The sequence below is a fragment of the Muntiacus reevesi genome, chromosome 13 (genome assembly GCF_963930625.1).
Source record: "Muntiacus reevesi chromosome 13, mMunRee1.1, whole genome shotgun sequence".
Lineage (NCBI taxonomy): Eukaryota > Metazoa > Chordata > Mammalia > Artiodactyla > Cervidae > Muntiacus > Muntiacus reevesi.
Window position 1 is genome coordinate 13817331 of NC_089261.1, and position 21298 is coordinate 13838628.

General features: G+C 40.6%; 1 long non-coding RNA gene across 3 annotated transcripts in view; it reads right to left on the minus strand.

The window, feature by feature from the left end:
- Positions 1-380: 380 nt before the first annotated feature.
- The window catches only part of LOC136145776 (uncharacterized), a 59948-nt gene continuing 39030 nt past the window's right edge, over positions 381-21298 (minus strand). For 2 of the 3 annotated variants that reach the window (XR_010658850.1, XR_010658848.1), the window contains 2 exons: positions 10905-10996; positions 381-1955 (listed from right to left, as the gene is read on the minus strand). This is a non-coding gene — a long non-coding RNA (uncharacterized lncRNA). Of the gene's footprint in view, positions 1956-5224; positions 5390-10904; positions 10997-21298 lie in introns of those variants that run through there. The other variant, XR_010658849.1, reaches the window with a different exon arrangement.

Consider the following 21298-nt stretch of genomic DNA (forward strand, 5'->3'; position numbering starts at 1 on the left):
ATAAAGATATATTGTTAAGATGGGCATCATATATTATGTGTACACATACACGTGTATCTCCAAACTATCATCATTCCTTTTTCCCCTACTTAACTGGTTTCTTTATCTTTCAGCTTTATAGGGATATAATTGGCATATAACATTGTGTAAGTTTAAAGTATACAATGTGATGATTTCATAAACATACATATTGCAAAGTGATTACCACAATAAGATTAGTTAACACATCCATTATGTCAAATAGTTAAAATGCTTTTTTAAAATCTTTTTTTAACTTTTTATTTTGTAGAGTATAGCTGATTAACAGTGTTGTGATAGTTTCAGGTGGACAGCAAAGGGACTCAGCTATGCATACACAGGTATCCATTCTCCCCCAAACTCCCCTCGCATCCAGGCTGCCACATAACACTAAGCCAAGTTCCCTGTGCTATACAGTAGGCCCTTGCTGGTTAGCCATTTTATTTTTTTAACATAGCAATGTGTATAAGTCGATCCCAAACTCCCTAACTATCCCTTCCTACCATCCTTCCCCCAGAAACCATAAGTTCATTCTCTAAGTCTGTGAGTCTGTTAAAACGCTTTTTAAAAAATGAAACCTTTTAAGATCTATTCTCTTGTTTAGTCGCTCAGTTGTGTCCAACATTTTTGCGACCTCATGGACTGTAGCCTGCAGGCTTCTCTGTCCATGGGATTTCCCAGGCAAGAATACCAGAGTGGGTTGTCATTTCCTTCTCCAGGGGATCTTCGCCACTCAGGGATCAAATCTGAATCTCCTAAAGTAGCAGGCAGATTCTTTACCACTGAGCCACCAGGGAAGCCCTTCTACTCTGCACTGGGAGCACAGAGTCTTAGCCACTGGACAACCAGGTTAGTCCCTATGACTCCTCTCCTGTCGTGGGGTAAATGTGGGCTGATACCACCAGTGTATTCCAGAATAGGCGCACGGCCTAGTCCCAGCCAATCAAAGCATTCCCTCCTCCTGGTTAGTGATTGGCTCAGGAATGAGCATGTGACTCTAAATAGACCAATGAGAGTCATTCCTGGGAAGAATTACTCTTGCTACTCTCTTAGCAACTTTCAAGTTTACCAGGTTGTATGTTAGATTCCTCAGAACTTATTCATTTAGTAACTGTAAGTTTGCATCTTTTGACAACCTTTAACCATTCCGTGCTTTATCCCCCTGTCCCTGTCAACCACCAATCTATTCTCTTTTTCTAAGAGTCAGGATTTTTTAAATTCCAGCTATAAATGCCATCCTCAGTATCTGTCTTTCTCTGTCTGATTTATTTCACTTAGCATAATACTCTTAAGTTTCATCCATGTTGTACCAAATGTCCTTCTTTTTATGGCTGAATATTTCATTACACATAATTATATTAATTATATATAATGTTATATATAATTAGCAACATGTCACATTCCAACACATTTATATACATGTGTATATAAACAATATACATGTGTATACACTCTGTAATGTAACATAGATACTATATAATATTTTTTCTTTTCTTTTCTTTATCCATTTATCTGCTGGCAGACATAGGTTGTTTCTGCATCATAGCCACTGTAAATAATGCTGTAGCTCCTACACTAACCCTGAAGCTTGGGGAAGTGGAAAGGCAGAGACCCACAGCAGCTGACTCTGACCCAGACGAGCCCAGGAGAGTGCCAGAGGAGGGCAGACTTCCCAAAATGAGGACATTTATTATTTAAACATTGATTGTTCTGTTTAAGTCGCAGAGATGGAAAAGGCTTTCCATTTGTAAAAGTCATTTTTTAACGGCAGATCAAAGTTGGCCGACATTTTGCTGGACCATGAGTGCTTAGGGATGCCAAAGAGGTGTGTGTCCAGCCTGCCAGAGTAGGATTGCTAAGAACAGCGCTGAATCCCACTTACCCATCTGGCCAGGAGATATAACAAGCTTCATCAGCTCCTTGTTTCAGTCAGGGTCCTGCCAGGAAAATAAAAACCATTCTAGATCTTTAGCATGGAGAGAATTTAATACAGAGAATGAATTACCGAGGTAACAGAAGAGTGCAGAAGCCAAACCGTCCATGGCAAAGCGACAGACCAGCAATAGAATGAGATGCTAGCATCCCGAGGCTGGAGGCACAACCGAAAGAGTCAGGGCTGGCTGGCAGGAACTCAGTACATGGCAAGGGCTGCTCTGCAAGAACTGGAACCAAGAAGAGACACTTGGTCAAAGTACATCACAGGGCTCAAATGCAAGGGAAAGAGACACAGACCACCTCTTGACTTGTGGAGTGGTATTCACATATAAGGAAAGAAGGAATTGATGGTGTCCATCTTTAGGGACTGTACCACAATAGACATTTTGGATTTTTATGCTGTCTTGATGAACTGACATTTTTGATCCTTTTATCATCAGCTCCAGGTGGCTCAGATGGTAAAGTATCTGCCTGCAATGCAGGAGACCTGGGTTCGCTCCCGGGGTTAGGAAGATCCCCTGGAGAATGGCATGGCAACCCACTTCAGTATTCTTGCCTGGAGAATCCCATGGACAGAGAAGCCTGGTGGGCTATAGGTAATGGGATCACAAAGAGTAGGACATGACAGTTAGTTAGTAGAGCAACTAACACTTTACTAGGTACTCCCCATGTCTTGAATTCTACCTCAGCTGATATTAATATAGCCACCCTAGCTTTTTTATGGTACATGCATGGTATATCTTTTCCACCTTTTTAATCTATCTGTGACTACATTTATGGTATATCCCTTATAACACAATATAGTTGGTTCTTGATTTTTCAGCCAATCAAATGTTCTCTGTCTTACAATCAGAATATTGAATTCATTTATCTTCAATACAAATATTCATAGCTGGATTTGTCTATGATCTTGGTTCTTTTTTTTTCTATTTATCCTAGCTCTTTATCCCCCTTTTCCCTATATTCTTTTGTACTAACTGAATATTTTTAGCACAGCATTTTAATTTCTTCTATTGTATTTTTAGCACATGCACTGAAGATTATAATACGCTTCCCTAACACAGTGTAATCTGAATTAATATTTTACTTATCACCATATAACCTGAATTAATTTTATACCACTCATTTTATACAATACACTTAAATTCATCTCTGCTGTCCTTTACACTACTGGTATTATTTATTTTACTTATATAAAGTTTATAAGCCCCACAACATATTACTTTACAACTTATTAGTATGTTTTGCTGTAATCAATTGTCTCCTAAAGAAATTAAGAAATATATATTTTTAAAGTCGTTTGTATTTATCCATATATTTACTATGTCTGGCATGCTTAATTCTTTTGTGTTGATCTAATTTTCTGTCTAAAGAACTTCCTTTACCATTTCTTGCAGACAGGGTTGCTGGTGATGAATTCTTTCAATTTGTTTATCTTTGTCTTTACTTTGAAAAATTCTGTGCAGCAAAGTGATTGACTTTGATCTTCTCATATGTATTTACTTACTTTTACCTGAAGGTACTGCCCCAAAAATATAAAAGGGAGGATGAGAAAGCTGGCAAAATCAAGGAGAGAAGAATTCAGGTGGCATAAATGTCTACTAATGAATCCACTTGTATCTGACACATACAATCAAATCTCTGATTCCCTATTGGGGTAATCCTAGCTTACATTTACCTCTTTCCTGGGTTCCTATCTCAAAACAGGGTTATAAAATTCAATAGGGCAAATTTGATGTTTAGAGTCATCAGAAGCCACCGCCTGCTTTCTCATTGGTCCTGCATAAGCCATTTTTATGGTCATATTTTTCCTCACAATGTACAAAATCAGGGTGAAGCCCCCACAGTCTTAATCCTGAACAACTTTCCTTGAGTAACAAGCCAGGGTTTGCTGTTAAGCTCTAAGCCTCCTAACCTGTTACTTGTTTTCTTGTCTTGATCCTCCTTGACCTTTTTCTTAGGTTCCCTTCCTTATACCAATTCAGTCTTCCTTTGTCAGTGTCCTGTCAAGAAACTCTATTAATCTCCCAGTGGAATGCTGCCTTTTGGTATAGCATTAACCAACACATTCTAATCACAGCATAAACCCTCAGACAGTAGGTTTCCATTTCTCTCTACCCCCTTTCCGCTTTGTCTCAGATCTATAAGTAAGATACAGTTCATTTCCTTCAGTGAGGCAAGAGAACACTCTGGTTAAAACCATGGGTTTCAGAGTTAGACCTGGATTTAAACCTTGGCTCTTAAATTTTTGTTGATGAGTGATCTTGTCTAATAAACCTCACTTCTCTCAGCCTCAGCTCTGAATCTGAAAGGTGGGGAAATAAATTCTTATGAGGGTTAAATGAGATATGAAATATAAAACACCTTAGTCAGGACAAAGTCAATGTTGTCAATCTTTAAAAACTCTCCCTGGGACTTCCCTGGTGATCCAGTGGCTCAGACTCTGTGCTGACAATGCAGGGGGCACAGATTTGATCCCTGGTCAGGGAAGTAAGATCCTGCATGCTGCACTGTGTGGCCTAATGATAATAATAGTAATAAAGTAACTAAGAAACAACCCTTCTCCTTCCTTTTGCATCTTCAGTATGAGAATAACAATGTTGGGAAGGTCAAGTACACACTGCCATATTCAAAATGGATAACCAAGAAGGACCTGTTGTATAGCACATAGAACTCTACTCAATGTTATGTACCAGCCTGGATGGGAGTGGGGTTTGGGGGGAGAATGGATACGTGTATATGTATGGCTGAATCCCTTTGTTGTTTACCTGAAACTACCACAACATTGTTAATTGGCTATACTGCAATATCAAAAAAAAAAAAAGTTTAAAGTCTGAAAGAAAATAAAATCCAAAGTCTTAAAATAAAGCAATGTTAGCTGCACCTTTTGCTTAGTTAGATTTTGGGGATTTTTCATCACTATTGAGAAAATCTAGACATGGTATCTCTATTAGTTCATCCACTGTCCAAACAAATGGCTTATTACTGAACTTCTCTCATTTAAGTTTCTTAAGACCTCACTCCCTCCCCTTAGGTCTCTAATTCCAGTTGGTAGAAGTCAAAATGAACCACAAAAACAACAGAATCCTTTTCCAGGATTGCTCAATAAAATCTGGTTATACCCAAGGCCCCGGGCAGTGTCATTGATGCAGCAGACATGAAACATATCTTCTTCGAGGGGAGGATGATTTACAGGAATTCTCTGGATCTTTCTGGTTGCTTTCATGAAATGGCTCCCTTAATCCACTATTCTCTAGATGAATTGCCAACATTTCCAAAACCGCCTCCCATAAATTATCTATACGGTAGAGAGTTAGCATTCATCAGGGATAAGATTCATGCCAGACATTGGACAAAGTCCCTCAGGTAGATTATCTCTCTTTGACTCTTCAGTCCTGTAAGGTTTGTCCTTAGCTTCATTTTACAGATGAGAAAACTGAAATTCAGAAAATGTAGATTATTTGCCCAAGGTCAACTGTTAGTAAGTAGGTGGGTCAAACCAGATTCAAACACAGTTCTGTTTGTTTCAACCCAACTCTGCTGTCTCCTTGCAGAAACCTTCAACTTCCAAATCCTTGTTGCATCAGGAACAAATCTATCATGTTGTAATATTTTTAGTTTTAAGTGTTAGTTTTCCTAGCATCTTCCCCCATCCTACCCGCTACATTCATTCTATTATAAAACATTCAATACCTGCAGCCTTTGAAAGGAGAAAAGAACCTGAAAGCTCCAGTGGAATGAAAATGCTAAGGCTTCTTCAAACTTAAGTAGCATTAGAAGCAATTACATTTGTGCAAATGTAGAAAAGCCTGTTGCTATTTCTGATCACCCCACACCCCAAGGCAGTAAACTAGGAGGAAAGCTGTTAACCATTTCAGATCACAGAGTTCTAGCAGCAAAGACCCAGTGCTTTATTTTTCCACCCTCTAGTGTCAGTATAATAGGATGGTACCTCCATTTTTTTTTTTTTTTTAAAGTGAAACCAGTATCTGCTTACTCAAATAAATTAATGTTTTTATTTTTCCTGAGAATAGTTCTACATGGCAATTCTGGTGCACATCTATATGACTCATCTGTTGGAAACAAGACACACTCATAAAACATAACCTTAAATCTTTGCATTTAGTGATAGTTTTTATACCTTTTATTTTTCTTTCATAATGTCATCTATGGACCTAAATCCAGTATTGTTTTTCCAAACACAAGTGTACATCTAAAATGAGAATCTAAGAGGATGATGAAAAATGAGGCAAAGCCAAATGTATTTAAAAATGTAGGAAGATGTAAAATAATGTCACTTGAAACGTGCAAAGATGTAAGACTTGCAAAGACATAGACTGTTAAGTCTGAGGGAGAGAGGAAAAAAATTCTGCCCAGTTGAGTTCAGAACAGGAACAGCTGCTCTTAGTTATCTATTGTTGTGTTACAAACCACTCCAAAGTGGAGGAGCTTTAAAAGGACAGCTTATTTTTGCTGATAGCCCTGCCATCTGTGCTGGGCTCAGCTGTGCAGTTCTTCTGCTCCACGTCTGCTCCAGTCTGCTGCGGCTGGAATGTCTAAGACAGATGTGAAAACTTGAAAAACTGGGGCTCTGGCAGGAATGGGTCGAATAGCTGGAGTCTATGTGGCCATCATGCTCTCTCCCCGCGTGGCCTTTCTCTTGAGGTCCTCAGGCTTTCTCACAGCGTGGTGAGTTTGAGATCACTGGACTTCAGAAAGGTAGAAGCTGCCTGGACTCAGAAGCCCCAGGACTCCATTTTTTCTGTTCTATCCATCAAGCTAAGTCAAAAAGGCCAACAGTGGTTTAAGGGGAGGAAAAAACACCCCACCTTTGGAGGAGATGACCAACCCATAGAGACAGGGAGGATTCATTCAATAGTGATCATTGTTGGAGACATTCTACCACTTAGGAGCTAGCAGGCTGCTTGATAACAACTCTGTCAAATACAAGTTAAGATTAATGGAATATGCTACAGCAATGAAAATGAATAAATTGTAGCTACATGCAAATGCACTGGCAAATCTTCCAAACCTCACCACCCTACAAAAAAAAAAAAAAAACAAAATAATGCATAACCTATGATTCATTTTGTGAATTTTAAAAGCAAGCATAGTAAACTACGTTGTTCAATGATGTATATATAGGTGGCAAAACTATGAAGAAAAGCAAGAGAAAAATATCATAAAAGATAGATTCATTGGCAATTCTAGATAGACTGTAGGTAGTTATAATCAGGACGTGACATTGGAGGCTTCTGGATGATAGCAATAGTTTTTTTCCTTGCCCTGGGTGATGGTCATATGCATATTTGATTTCGTTGTTAAATTGATCATGTATGCATATTTTCTGTGTGTGTGTTATACTTCTAAATTTTTTTAAAAAAGCAAAAAGTCAAATTTTGGCTAAAACATAAATTTGTCACATGTACATTTGCTGTGTGCAGCTCAAAATTCTGACTAGCATAGAGTGTGATAAAACAGAGAAATGAGTGTGGACCTGCTTCTCTGCCTAAAACCTCAGGTTCACTCATGAGAATGACAGCTGATGATTTTGGAAGTGGTAATATGTCTCAGGTTATCATTAGGTGCTTTTTGTTGCTGTTGTGTTCATTCATTCATCTGTTCTTTATTTTTAAAACTTTTTATTTCGTATTAGGGTATAGCTGATAAAAAATGTGATAGTTTCAGGAGAACAGTGAAGGGACTCAGCCATTCCTATACAACTCTCCATTCTCCCTCAATCCCCCCTCCCATCCAGGCTGCCTCATAACATTGAGTAGAGTTCCCTGTGCTATACAGTAGGTCCTTGTTGGTTATCCACTTTAAATATAGCAGTGTGTACATGTCCATCCCAAACTCCCTAACTGTCCCTTCCCCTTGGACTAGGTGCTTTAATACACTATTGTACATAAGCCAGAGAAAACCCCAAGTGGGTAAGATGTCCATTTTCCAGAGAAATACAATGGCTGGTTAAGTGCAGCTCCAAGGTCACACAACATTTGAGCCCAGTCTGTTTGACTTTGAACTTCCTCCACAGAAAAGCCCTTAGCACGGGGATCCTGAACATTAACAGGTTTACCCAACTCCTGTGCTCTGGCTGCTCAGATCCAGCATGGGCAGCACCCAGGTCACCATCAGCACAAAAGCATCATTGTCCAGGCCTCGTTCTCACTAGGGAAGCGCCAATCGCAACCACTGGGGGACTTGGATAGGTGTCAGGCCCTGATGGAAGGCTCTCCGCTTGGCTGCTGGCTGTTGACAGGCTGAGTGGCTGCCTTGGCTGTGCCAGGCTGTAATAAAGCTGCCCGGCACCCCAGATCTGCCGACCACGGGAGTGCAAGGGGAGTGGAGACTGCCTCCGAATCCCAGGAATCACAGGGTGTTTATTCTGAGGCCAGCCTCCCATCACCCACTGCAATGGACACCGCTGCTGTCTGGAAGGGCCGAGTCTGGACAAAATCCTGATTAAATAATAGTGTAATAAGGAGCAGGTCTCTGTTTGGAGTTTTGCAGATTAGGCCATTTCAAAGGGACAAGAGGGAAGTTTTAGGACCCTTATTGGGGTCTATTATACGACGACCTACTAAAATGTACTGGAGAAAAACCTCTTGTTGAAAAAGAAAGGGGAGGAGGTTCTGCAATGTTTCTTTTGAGAAATTATCTAGCCTTATGATGGTACTTATTTTTTCTGGGTACTAGAAAAACAGAATACTATGTTGTCATTAGTAACTTTGGGGGGTGGGGAACAAAGAGGGATGTTCTCAGTAATGACAATGCTTACATTGTCAAAACTCTTTCAAATCCATTACTGTCTTCCAACTGCTCTGCAAGGGAAGTGGGTCAGATATCATTAGATTAAATTAAAAGATGAAACTAGGCATTAAAGGGGATCTTTTCTAGAATTCATGTTTAGAAAGTAAGTTATTTTCTCCTTACTTCACATTCAAAATTGAGGAAGAACTTTTTAGGGAATCATGATTATGGTAAAACTAACTTGTATACCACTGATACTAACATTAAGATGATGAAGATAGAGAATGGGAAAGGGACAGGGAGAGAGAGAGAAAGAGGAGGAGGAGGAGAAGGTTGGGGGGAGAGTGAGGATAAATAACTGTGTGTCTTAAGCATCAACTATCCCATGGACAGAGGAGCCTGGCAGCCTACAGTCCATGGGGTTGCAAGAGTTCGACATGACTTATCAACTAAGCCACCACCACCACCAACATGCATGATTTATTATTCAAGGCTCTTTCTTACCTACTCTTCCCTTGGAGGAGTTGCCCTCCACAGTTCCAGAAGGGAATGCCATAGCATATATTGACATATGCTGGCAAGGTGATCATATATTGGACACCCAGCCCAGATTGAGTCAGTCCAACTTCTCTGTCCTAGGTATTTGGAATTGGGGACTCTGAGATAACTGACTTGGCTCTGCTGAAACTTGAAAGCTAAGACTAGGACTGCCACACTGGGGAGACTGTTAACAGCAAAGAATAGCCCTCTACAAAGAGAGAAAAGAAAGTAAGAGTTGTGATTGGAGATGTCCTGAGCACCCAGAGGAAAGGATAATGGAAATCAGGCCTTTGTGAGTCCCAATTATATTACTATGTGCAATTTGAGGGCTTCCTAGATCCTTCTCCTTTCTCTTCAGTTAATTTCTACTTCTTGTAACCAAATGATCATGGTATCACCCCTGAGCCTTTCACCACCTTATCCAAGTTTTACTAGTTGATAGAAAAAGTACCTGAAGCACAGACTGGGCAAACTATTTGCTCAGCCACATCATCAGTACTGCAAAACTGAGGCAAGAATCAAGGTCCCCTACAGCCTGAAATCTTTTCCTTACTAAAGGTGTAGCTGAGGAAATCCACAGGCATTTGTGCTCATATCCTTATTATTTGGCCACTCTATTCAGGACTCCTTTGGTTGCCAAAAAAAAAAAAAAAATCCTATTCAGGGTCATGTGCAAATTTTTTAAGGAACATTTTCTCATATAAACTAAGAAACCTATTAGTTCCAGCCATGATTGCATCCATAGGAATAAGCCATGTTGGCTGAATCTATTTGTCTCCCTCTCAGCTCTACTTCCTGCTAGCTGGCTTCATTCTGAAATGGACTGTCTTCACTGTGAGACAGATGGCTGCATATAAGCTCCAGGTTTCTATCTTTCCAATTTATCAATTCAGGCTGGACCAAGAAAGAGGCTTTGCTCATTCTTCCAGCACTCATCCCAGGAATGACTCTCACTGGTCTAATTTGAGTCACATGTCCATTCCTGAGCCAATCACTAACCAAGAGGAGGGCATGCTTTGATTGGCTGGGACTAGGTCATGCCCCTACTGGAGAATACAGTGGTGGTAGTCAGCCCACATTTACCGTACAACAGGAGAGGGGTGATAGGGACTACTCTGGTTGTCCAGTGGCTAAGACTCTGCACGCTCAGTGCAGGGGACCCAGGTTCAATCCCTAATCAGGGAATTAGATCCCACATGCTGCAACTAAAGATTCTGCATGCACAAGGAAGGCCGGGAGCAGACAAATAAATAGATATTTAAAAAGAGAGAGAGAGAGAGAGATGATAAGAGAAAAAATGCTGGGTCTTGTTATGCAAAGAAAGGAGAATGGATAGTGAGTGGATCAAAATGATAGACGTCTAATACCTACGTGTTCAATTAGTCCTGTGGTGGATCTATCATTATACAACATTATCTGAAATTCTCCTTTGGGTCAGTGGGTTTAGAGGGGGATTTTAGGAATTAGGCAATGGTAGATGTTTTGATGTTTTGAAATAGGTTAGCTCATAGTTGTTATTTTACAGCTAAGAAGTGAAGAGACCTGCCCCAGGCACACATCTGTTGGGAAAGAGGCAGGCTTGTCCCTGATACCCAGGCTGGGACACCAACTTGGCCTCATACCCTGGTGTCTTCCTTCCCGGGGCCGCTTTGACTCACCCAGCAGCGAAGCATCTGGCAGTTTCAAGATTTCTCACCATTTCCCAGCAAGACTTCTGGCAGTGCCTTGACCAAAAAGGATATTCCAGACACTATAACGAGATGATATCAGAAATATAAATGCAAAACAGGCATTCCCATGTTCCCATTAGTCAATGTGACTGCATGTTACAAATCACTGTTTTCACATTTCACTGTTACCAACTAGTTCTCTTTTTTAAAAAAAACATGCGAAGAAGGGAAGGGACAGATGTAGTAACGATGAAACCATTCTTTTGGATGTTAGAGGAAGAGAAATCACCTGGATGTGTCATCAAATGAAATCTTGAAATTTTTTCTAAAGACCTTTGGAAAAAATTAACTATTATTTGCTTTTGATGGTTGAATCTTAGATGCGACAAAGATCTAGGGACAGAAAACCACGTACATTTAGTAACATTGGCAGGAACTGGGCAGTGGGTCCACCTTTTCTGACAAGAAATAGTTGGTGTATTTTTCCAGTTTCTACCTCTCCCTTCTTCATCATTACTCAGCTGAGTCTTAGTAGTCACGAATCATTACACATGTACTCTCAAAATCCAGAGACATTCATTATGGTGATATCCCCGTACAAAGAGGTAAAATAAAACATTGTATATGTATGGCTGATCCCCTTTGCTGTCCATCTGAAACTACCACAACGTGGTTAACTTCAATTTGAAATAAAAAGTTTAAAAAAAAATAAAAGTAAAAAGGTCACATAAAAAAATTAAACACTGTCTCAAATTGTTGCATGTTTTATGAAAAAATGATAGAGTGCATAATTTCACTATGAAATACAGTGAAGAATGTTTTTTCTAAGTTGAATAGGCAGACCTATAGTCTTTTATCACTCACTGTATTTGAGGAAGGTAAGTTCATGACCCAGTGATGATGTTCTCAAGGTTGAGTTGAGAATGAGGCTCAGGGAGTTAGCGAGACTTGATCAAGATTGTACAGTAAGCTAGTGTTGGCCACGAATGAGAACCTGGGGTTACTGACCCTGGGTTCCACAAGCTTCATTATCTGGCAGTATGGGCCCTCATCCGGGAGATTTCCTATCAGATCAAAATTAATGGCACCCTTTGTAATGAACATTCTGTAACCTCCCTTTACTAGGCTGGGATGAAAATGATAGATTATAAAAACTACGTATATAATTTAGAGATAACATAACCTACCTACACACATAATTCATACATGCACATACATAACTGCAGTATAAATGAGAAATAGGACACCGAAGATGAATGACAAATAATCCCGTATGTAGAATTGCTGTGAATGCAGCAGCTACTGTTGCTGATTGCTGAGTGTGTGGTGCAGGCAACTCAAATCCTATTAATGACATTTCCATCTTGTCCTGAACGCAGCCAAGTTCAGTTTTTCCTTGGATTACATGGTAGTGGCAAGTTTGGAAAATGCATACATCGAATGCATTTTGGATACATTTTGGATACATTGAAATGGAGGAAAAAAAAGAAATGCGATTATATTTATAAAACAGAGTTAGGTTCTGGGCTCAGATAATTATGGACGTGTTTTCACCTATGAAAATGTCTAGTGGTGGGTTTGAAAGTTCTGTGAGAAACAGGGTAATCTTTTATAGGGTTCTGTTTATTGCAGAACATCTCAAATCCCTGACCCTTGCCCATTAAATGCCAGTAGTGTAGCCCACAATCACTGAGACAGTTAAAGAATGCCCCCACAAATTTCTGACACTCTCCTTAATTGGCAACATTACTATCATTGGAAACCACTGTTGCAGGCCTTTCTCAACTTCATTCTGGACCACTTGGTTGGATCTATACAGCTGGAGGGCCTTTCCAGGTGGCACAGCAGTAAAGAGCCCACCTGCCAACTCAGGTTCAATCTCTGGGTCAGGAAGATCTCCTGGAGAAGGAAATGGCTACCCACTCCAGTATTCTTGCCTGGGAAATCCCATAGACAGAGGAGCCTGGCAGGCTACAGTCCATGGGGTCGCAAAAGAATCAGACATGACTTGGCGACTAAACCACCACTACCATACAGCTGGAGAGACGCCCCAAAGGATCATGAGATATTTTGAATCACTGGAAGCTATACCTAATGACCCCAGTTCCTGGGGATTTGCCCAATCTGTTCAAATAAGGAGCATCCTTCAGAGATTACTTGGGAATGGATTCAGAGGAAATTCTGGGATGACCTGAGAATAATATTCCAAATGCCCACATGTGTACTCTCAAGCAAAAGGAAACCTCCCAATGGAAACCAGTAAGAGTGGGTGGGAATTGGGGGCCAGCCCTCAAAACCTTTAGCATGGTGAGAAAAGATGATTCCAGAGGAATGCCAGGTCCCAAGAAACAGGTAAAATAGAGCAGAAGTCCTGTGCAACCAGAAGATAGCCAGGAAGCTGGGCCCGAGGCTATTGTTATGCAAATGAATGCACAGAAAAACCCCAAGCTCCAAGTATTCCCTTGAACAGTGGCTTAAGAGAGCACTTAAAGATGTTTTTACCACATGTGCAAGAAATTAAAATTAGGCTTAAGCTCATCTGAAGAGCCACTTTGACATTGCCATATGGTGGGAGCAGAGCTGCGTTTTGGATTTAGCAAACATCTTAAACTATTTTTCAAATGATTTAGGTTCAGCAAGACCCAAAATGTATTTTTTTTCCTTCATGTACCTTTCCCCCCTCATTTTAAACCCTAGGGTATTTTGAAGAAAATTCAAGCCACATGGTTTTGTTTCATTTACACTTAACTCATCAACATATTGTTTTGCAGGAGTCATTTGATGTCCAAAAGGACTTTGTAAAATATATGCTAAATGTATGTGTACACACAAACACTTAACAATACTCTCCCGAGGAATAAGGAACTACGTTTTGCCAAGAATTAACTGTCTCTAAACACCAAAGAAACAAAGTCAGATGAATCCCTTCAAGTTCTCAACCTGACAAGAGAAAGTTCCCCCTTCCAGCTAAAGGCGAACACCAAATGTTTGTGTGGCAAAACAGTCAAGTCCCTGGAAGCCGGGGAGAGTGCATGCTCTGACTCTTTGCGACCCCATGGACTGTAGCCCACCAGGCTCCTCTGTCCATGGGATTCTCCAGGCAAGAATACTGGAGGGTTTGCCATTCCTTCCTCCAGGGGATCTTCCCAACCCAGGGATGGAACCTGTGTCTCCTGCATTGCAGGTGGATTCTTTACCTTCTGAGCCATCAGGAAGTCCATAACTATAGGACCAGGACAAAAAGATGTAGGGAGACTCCTTGAGCATGGGAAGCCAGAGGCCAGCAGAATGTGGATGGTCTCAGCTTTGCAAAGAAGTGTTATGAAGGATTTAGATCTGTGCCTTTATGGAAATCTATCCTGTCCATGGTGGTGGGTTGCTTTGAGATAGATGGATGGATGGATAGATAGAGAGGAAGAAAGAAAGAATAGGGAGAGAAAATAGACAGAGAGAGAAATACATATAGGAAAGTGAAAGTCACTCAGTCGTGCCTGACTCTTTGCGACCCCATGGACTGTAGCCCACCAGGCTCCTCTGTCTATGTGATTCTCCAAACAAGAATGGGTTTCCATGGGTTCCCATGCCCTTCTCCAGGGGATCTTCCCAACCTAGGGACTGAACTCAGGTTTCTGGCATTGCAGGCAGATTCTTTACCATTTGAGCTATCTGGGAATGCATATGCATTTATATTTATGTGTGATATATATATTTATATATATTCACCATCATCATTATTGTCATTATCTAGGAGGGAAAAAAATCCTTCAAAATATAAACAAACAAATCTTACAAGTTACACCAATATAGAAAGTAGATAAATCAGTATTTTTCTCAGATTAAATTTATAGCATTCAAAGGTTACTATATATCAAACATAAAATCAGACACTGGGAAAACGAGACTGTTGTGATGAGCCTATACAGTGAAATCAGTTATTAGCTCTGACATTTGGAGTCCTGTACAAATTCATTCAACTTCTTACTGTATAGTTCTTAGTTATCACAAAGTTATCAACACATTTTGGATTAAGAGATACTGGGCTTCCCAGGTGGTGTTAGTGGTAAAGTGCCAATGCAGGCAACTTAAGAGATGCAGGTTCAACACCCATTCCAGTGTTCTTGCCTGGCGAATCCCGTGGACAGAAGAACCTGCTGGGCTACGGTCCATAGGGCTGCAGAGAGGACACGACTAAAACAACTTAACACTGTGTGTGTACACAGTAACTGCAAATGGTAACATTAAAAAAAAAGAATAGAATCTCAGGATGTCCTTTGGTCAACCTAATCTAGAAGAGTGAAAGGATAGCAAGAAATTCAAGCTTTAGGATTGTATCCCTAAAATGCTTAATAAGTATTTCTTGTATAATACATACAAGTTAGCTAAGAAGTAACTTAATTTACTTCTAGAGCAGTGAGCACCCATAATAAAATGCTGCCCCAAAGTAATGTGGTCCACATCCAATTTTTATTGCAGCCCAATGTCTTAAGGCAAATCCTAGCCACAAAGATATCTCTATCCTCATGACAAAAACCAAACCAAACCAAACAGAACTCAAATGAATTAATATTACCACTGATTCATAAGGATGTGTTTCATAGAAGTAGCAGAAAAGTGGATCAATGGCAGCATAAGCAATTAAGATATTTGATTATCTCATGTGTTATTAATAAAGGCAAAAACAAGAAAGATCACATGATTGTTGTCTTTAAAAGAAGCACCATATATGCTTTCTACATTGTGAATGAGTTTACGTTTGTCTTGCTCACATGAAACCTTCCTCCAAAGTGTGGATGGATTTGATTTGACAAGAAGATGACCAGGTATTATGACAAAGAGACAGAAAGGCAAGAAAACATTATCCTAACTGCCAACATGCCCCATGATCTGACATTTGCAATTTAAATCTCACTTCCCATGCCACTCCACTCACCTGAATCAGAGGCTTCACTCTCTGGACCACCACCAACAGAGAGGATTCAACTGCACCAACTAGGCTCCAGGTCTTTGCCTGGGCTGTTCTGTGTGTTGACTCTCTTCTTGCAGATCATGAAATCCAGTCCATCTTTCTGTTTACTAAGAACTGGCTCAAGGCCTAATTTTCATGAAGCTTTCCCCAATCCTCCACACTAGAATTAATCACTCTTTGAGTCTCTCTTCGTAAGTCTACCATAATTACTATTACTCTTATTAATCATTGCCTTGGGTGATTTGATGACTTGTGCCAAAACCTGTGCGGGGAACTTCGCAAACATTATGTCATTTAATACCCACAACAACCCACTGAAATCATTTCTTCTTCCTCCTCCCTGTTCTTCTCCTTCTTTCTCCTCCTCTCCCTCCCCTTTCCCTTCTTCTTTCTCTTCTTTTTCCTCTTCTCCTCTTTCTCTTCCTCTCCTTCCCCCTCCCCTTTCTCTTCCTTTTCTCCAACATCATCAGCATCATTTTCTCTCCCATCTCCTCTTTCTTCTCCTTCTCCTTCCCATTCTTGTTTATCATTATTATTCTCACTTTGTAAGCAAGAAAACAGAGGTTCAGAGAGGCTTAGCAACTAATTTAAGCTCACACATCAAGCTAAGTGAATGAATCAGGCTTTGAATTCTAGTCGGACTTGAACTGCCTCTGTCAACTACTGCTGACCATTCTACTCTATAGCACCTCCACACTTCATGCTTTAGCCAGGCTTCACAGCTAACCATATACCTGCCACCTCCCTGCTGGCCTATCAGATATTTATGGGTAGTGATCTTTGCACTCTTCATCTTTAAGTCTCAGTAAATATTAACACTTATTTTAAAAACTAGTTTTAAAGGAGAAAATCATTCCTGTGGCTAAACACACACACACACACACACACACACACACACAGGGTAAAAAGGGAAATAGAGTGAAAAGTCTTTCATCCCTGACCACCCCCTCCCCCATGCACCTGGTTCCCTTCTGCTCTAACCCAATTAGTTATATTGATTTCTTATTCATCCTTCTCGAAGTAGTTCATGCACATACAAGAAAGTATGTAAATACACCTCTTTCCTCCTTTTTATTTTTCAAATTTTATTATTATTATGCCACACCACAAGGCTTGTGGGATTTTAATTCTTGGATAGAACCCACGCGCTTGGCAGTGGGAGTGCGGAGTCATAACCACTGGACCACCATGGAATTCCTTCTTTCCTCTTTTTTAAAATATAAATTGCAGTACGCTGTAAATAGGGCTTCCCAGGTGGCTCAGTGATAAAGTATTTGCCTGCCAATGCAGGAGACGCAGGTTCAATCCCTGGGTTGGGAAGATCCCCTGGGGAAGGAAATGGCAACCCACTCTAGGATTCTCGCTTGGGAAATCCAATGGACAGAGGAGCTTGGTGGGCTACAGTCCATGAAGTTGTAAAAGAGCTGGACACGACTTAACGACTGAACAACGACAGTGTAAATATCATCTTGTGCTTTCCTGTTAACTACTTATTCTTGCTGTTATTATTAGTTATTTTTCATCTTACTGACAAGGCTATCTAAAAAGAAAAAAAAAAAACTTGTTAACCTTTCCTTCTATACTGAGCATAAATATTTACTGAGGTCTGATTCAGTTTGGAAGGAAAAGAAGAACCCTTTCTTCTAGTATTTTGGTGTGTTCATTACTGTCCTCCCAGTTAGACAGGAGCCCCTCTGGGCAGCCCTGGGATCTAGTTCACAGTCCTTTCTACCCTCTACCCAATTTGGAAAGCCTCGTGTTTGCTAGTCTGGCCTAAACCCCAGAGGGAGGGACTGAAGGTCCAGGCTCCAACATTCTGAATGTGGCCAGAAGTACTAACTCATGATGTTTATACATTTCAGCAGGTAGGTCCGGGTAGCGTGCAGTGGATTTGGAAATCTGAAACTACACAGAGGCTGTTGGTCAATACACAGTGGCTACCCAGCTTCCATATGGAACTCTAATGTGCCCTTTCTTTAATCTTGTAAGTTCTCTCTGGTTTTATCTTTGATTGGCAGTCTCACTTCTACTTTCTGTTCCTGTTGTGAGAAAGCCAGAGGATCTCTGAGCAAATTGGTAGCTTTCTCTCCCTTCCATCAGATGGTCCCATCAACACCACTTAAGTTGAGGAAAGAGGCAAATGATGTGGCATTATTTTTTGCTTCTGGTAGAATACGCTTTCGTCCTGTTCCCACGGTGGCTTTTCCAGATCCTTAGAATGTAATCAGGTTGATAGCAAGGGAGGGGCAGGGGGCAGCTGAAGTACACCGGTTTCCAACAACCAGAGAATAGTTTCCTTACGGTTCTCTCCTTTCACCAAACCTCTTCTCTGAGTCTCCTCCAATTTTTATACCTTATGCCCCTGTTCTACCACCCAAGATGCCTGGCACGGGACTGGCAGTCTCTGACTCAGAGTTCATTTTTTACACTCTTTCTACCTCCCGAGTCTAGCCTATTGCCCACACTAAAAACTGATTTTACCATCAGCCGCCTACTCGAGGTTACATTTTCCGGTGCAATTTCCTTGAAATAATCCCTCTCTCCCCCAAGCAATCCTCACGACTGGAGTTTACACCTCTTCTTTTCCCACCCCTGCCCCCTGGATCCCTCTCCACATAATTCCCCATTTCCCTTCCCCACGATGACCCTACTTTTCCAATGAAGATTTGCAATCTGTAAGTGTTTGGGAGAGCTGATGTCTAAGCTAGCAGCTTCTGTTAAGTAGGTTTTAAGGGCCCAGACATTTTTATATGAATTTAGATGGCTGGAACACCCAGCCACGAAGGGTTTTATGTACTGTTGGCATAGACCTCTTTGCCAACTAAATTTCAAGACGTTTATAGGTTTGGTAGAGTTACGCGGCCAGTCTTGGAAGGCTTTCTTGCAGTTATGTAATCACTGAAAGAAAAAAGAACCGTGTGGGGTGTGTGTGTTTCCTGCCTCCTTGCTTTTCCTCTTTAAGAAAAAAAAAAGAAATCTTAATACAAAGGAATGTGTGAAAGGCCCAAATGTAAAAGCTTCAGGGCCTTTGGATGATGACTGAGGAGTGAAAGGCCAGGATGTGTTCAGCGCAATTGTCTACGTTCAAGCGCTGACAAGATGGAACAAGTCTTAAGGCTCCCCGGGGATTCTGGCAGAACAGCCTGCTAGATCATTCTCTCTCCTCGACTGTTTTAGAACATGCATCCCCATGTGTATTAATGAATTAATTCTGTAATGACTTTTTCAAAAGCTGCCTTTCCTGGAAAAACAAAAGCTTCATGAGGCCAAGATGCTTGCTGTTGTTCTTTGTTGCTGTTTAGTTGCTAAGTCATGTCCGACTCTTTTGAGACCCCATGGACTATAGCCTGCCAGGTTACTCTGTCCATGGGATTTCCCAGGCAAGAAAACTGGAGTGGGTTGTCATTTCCTTCTCCAGAGGCTCTTCTCGACCCAGGGATCAAACCCTAGACTCCTGCATTGGCAGGCAGATTCTTCACCGCTGAGCCACCTGGGAAGCTTGATCTCATGTTTAATCACTATACAGGCAGACCTCAGAGATACAGTGGGTTTGGTTCCAGAACATCACAATAAAGTGAGTCCCACAAAGTTTTTGGTTTCCTAGTGCACATAAAAATTATGTTTACACTACACTGGAGCCTATTAAGTGTGTGATAGAATTATGCCTGAAGAAAACATTTCCATACCTTAATTAAAGACCCTTTATGGCTAAAAAATGCTAATCATCACTTGAGCCTTTACCAAGTCATAATCACTTTGCAACAGTAACACCAAAAGTCGCTGATGGCAGATCACCGTGACAAATATAATATGAATGAAAAAGCTTGAATATTGTGAGAATTACCAAAATGTGACATGAAGACAGGAAGTGAGCAAAGGCAGTTGGAAAAATGGTGCCGACAGACTTGCTCAACACAGGTTTGCTACAGACCTTTCATTTACTAAAAAACGCACTATCTTCAAAACGCTGTAAATCAAGGTGTGCCTGTATAGCAGTCCAGTAGAGTATCTGACATGCAGTAGGAGTACCCCAAAATATCTGTATGATGAGTGAACACATTTGGGTCCATAATTACATTCCTGGAATCCAGCATGCTTGGCATATAGGAGAAGTCAATACATACTTGTGAAATAAATGAGTGACTGAAGGCTTTTTTTCAGGTCAAGCTGTTTTGTCTTTTGAAGGATTCAGTACTGTGTCCTGAGCACTGTGATTGCCACATTATGGAATTTCTGAACTCTGCTATTATCCATTGAACTATCCTATTAATTATAAAGCTCACATTTCCACAGTGGTTGATAGCTACAAAGAATTTTCACAATTTAAGAACTGTATTTTATTTAATTCCCACAGTGACACCATAGAGTAGGTTTTATTGTCATCTCATTTTTATGGGTCAGAAAACAACTGTTCTGAAAGTTAAAGGAAACTATCAAAAACTCAAAAGGGCACATAGAGTGCTAAGCATTAGGCTGGATGTTTGACCTTTGAAGTATGGAATTTTTCATTTATAGAGTTTGGTTAGCCTGCTGTTATTCCAGGTTAACCAAAAGATCTCTGAGGCTCATCAAAATACAAGCTTATTTCTTGCCCATTTAAGTAACCAACTTCTCCCAGGTTTCCCAAAAGCTATCAGTTTTCAGAACTAAAAATCTTTGCACTCATAACTCCTTGAAGTTCAGGCCAACCAGGATGTTGGCCACCCTGTTCACTCAATAATAATGCAAACTGGGACAGTTTCCCACCATTTTTAGGTATGCCTTCTGGAACAAATGGCTTCTGAGATCCTAACAGGAGAAGAAAGGACTATGGAACCACATGGAATATTTTTATGGGCTAGGTGTGCAAATAGCGTATATGATTTCTACTCACTTTCCATTGGCTAAAACTCAGTCATGTGACTGCAGTCTAGCTGCAAGGGAATCTGGGACATGTAGTTTTCCTGTGTGTATAGGAAGCGTTTCCACTTTACCATACGCTGTTATGTCTCTCATTTGGCATTTTCTACAAGGTTCATATGGTCTCTAGCAATCTGGGGAAGGTGGAGAAGGAAATGGTAACCCACTCCAGTATTCTTGCCTAGAGAATCCCGTGGACAAAAGAGCCTGGTGGGCTGCTGTCCATGGGGTCGCGCAGAGTCAGACACGACTGAAGGGACTTAGCGTGCATGCATGCAGTCTGGGGAAGCACAAACTGTATGTTTTAAAATATAACTTTTTATTGTATTTTGTGCTTTCTAATAATTAAGCAATTCATGTTATTATGTGAAACACAGAAAATACAGCTAAAGAAAGAGAATGAAAACAAAATCACTCCAAATGTCATCATTGCCATAGTATAATATTAACATTTTTGAATATCATTTTTATACTTTTTTCTATGTATGTGACCATACTTTTTCCCCACAAAAGTATC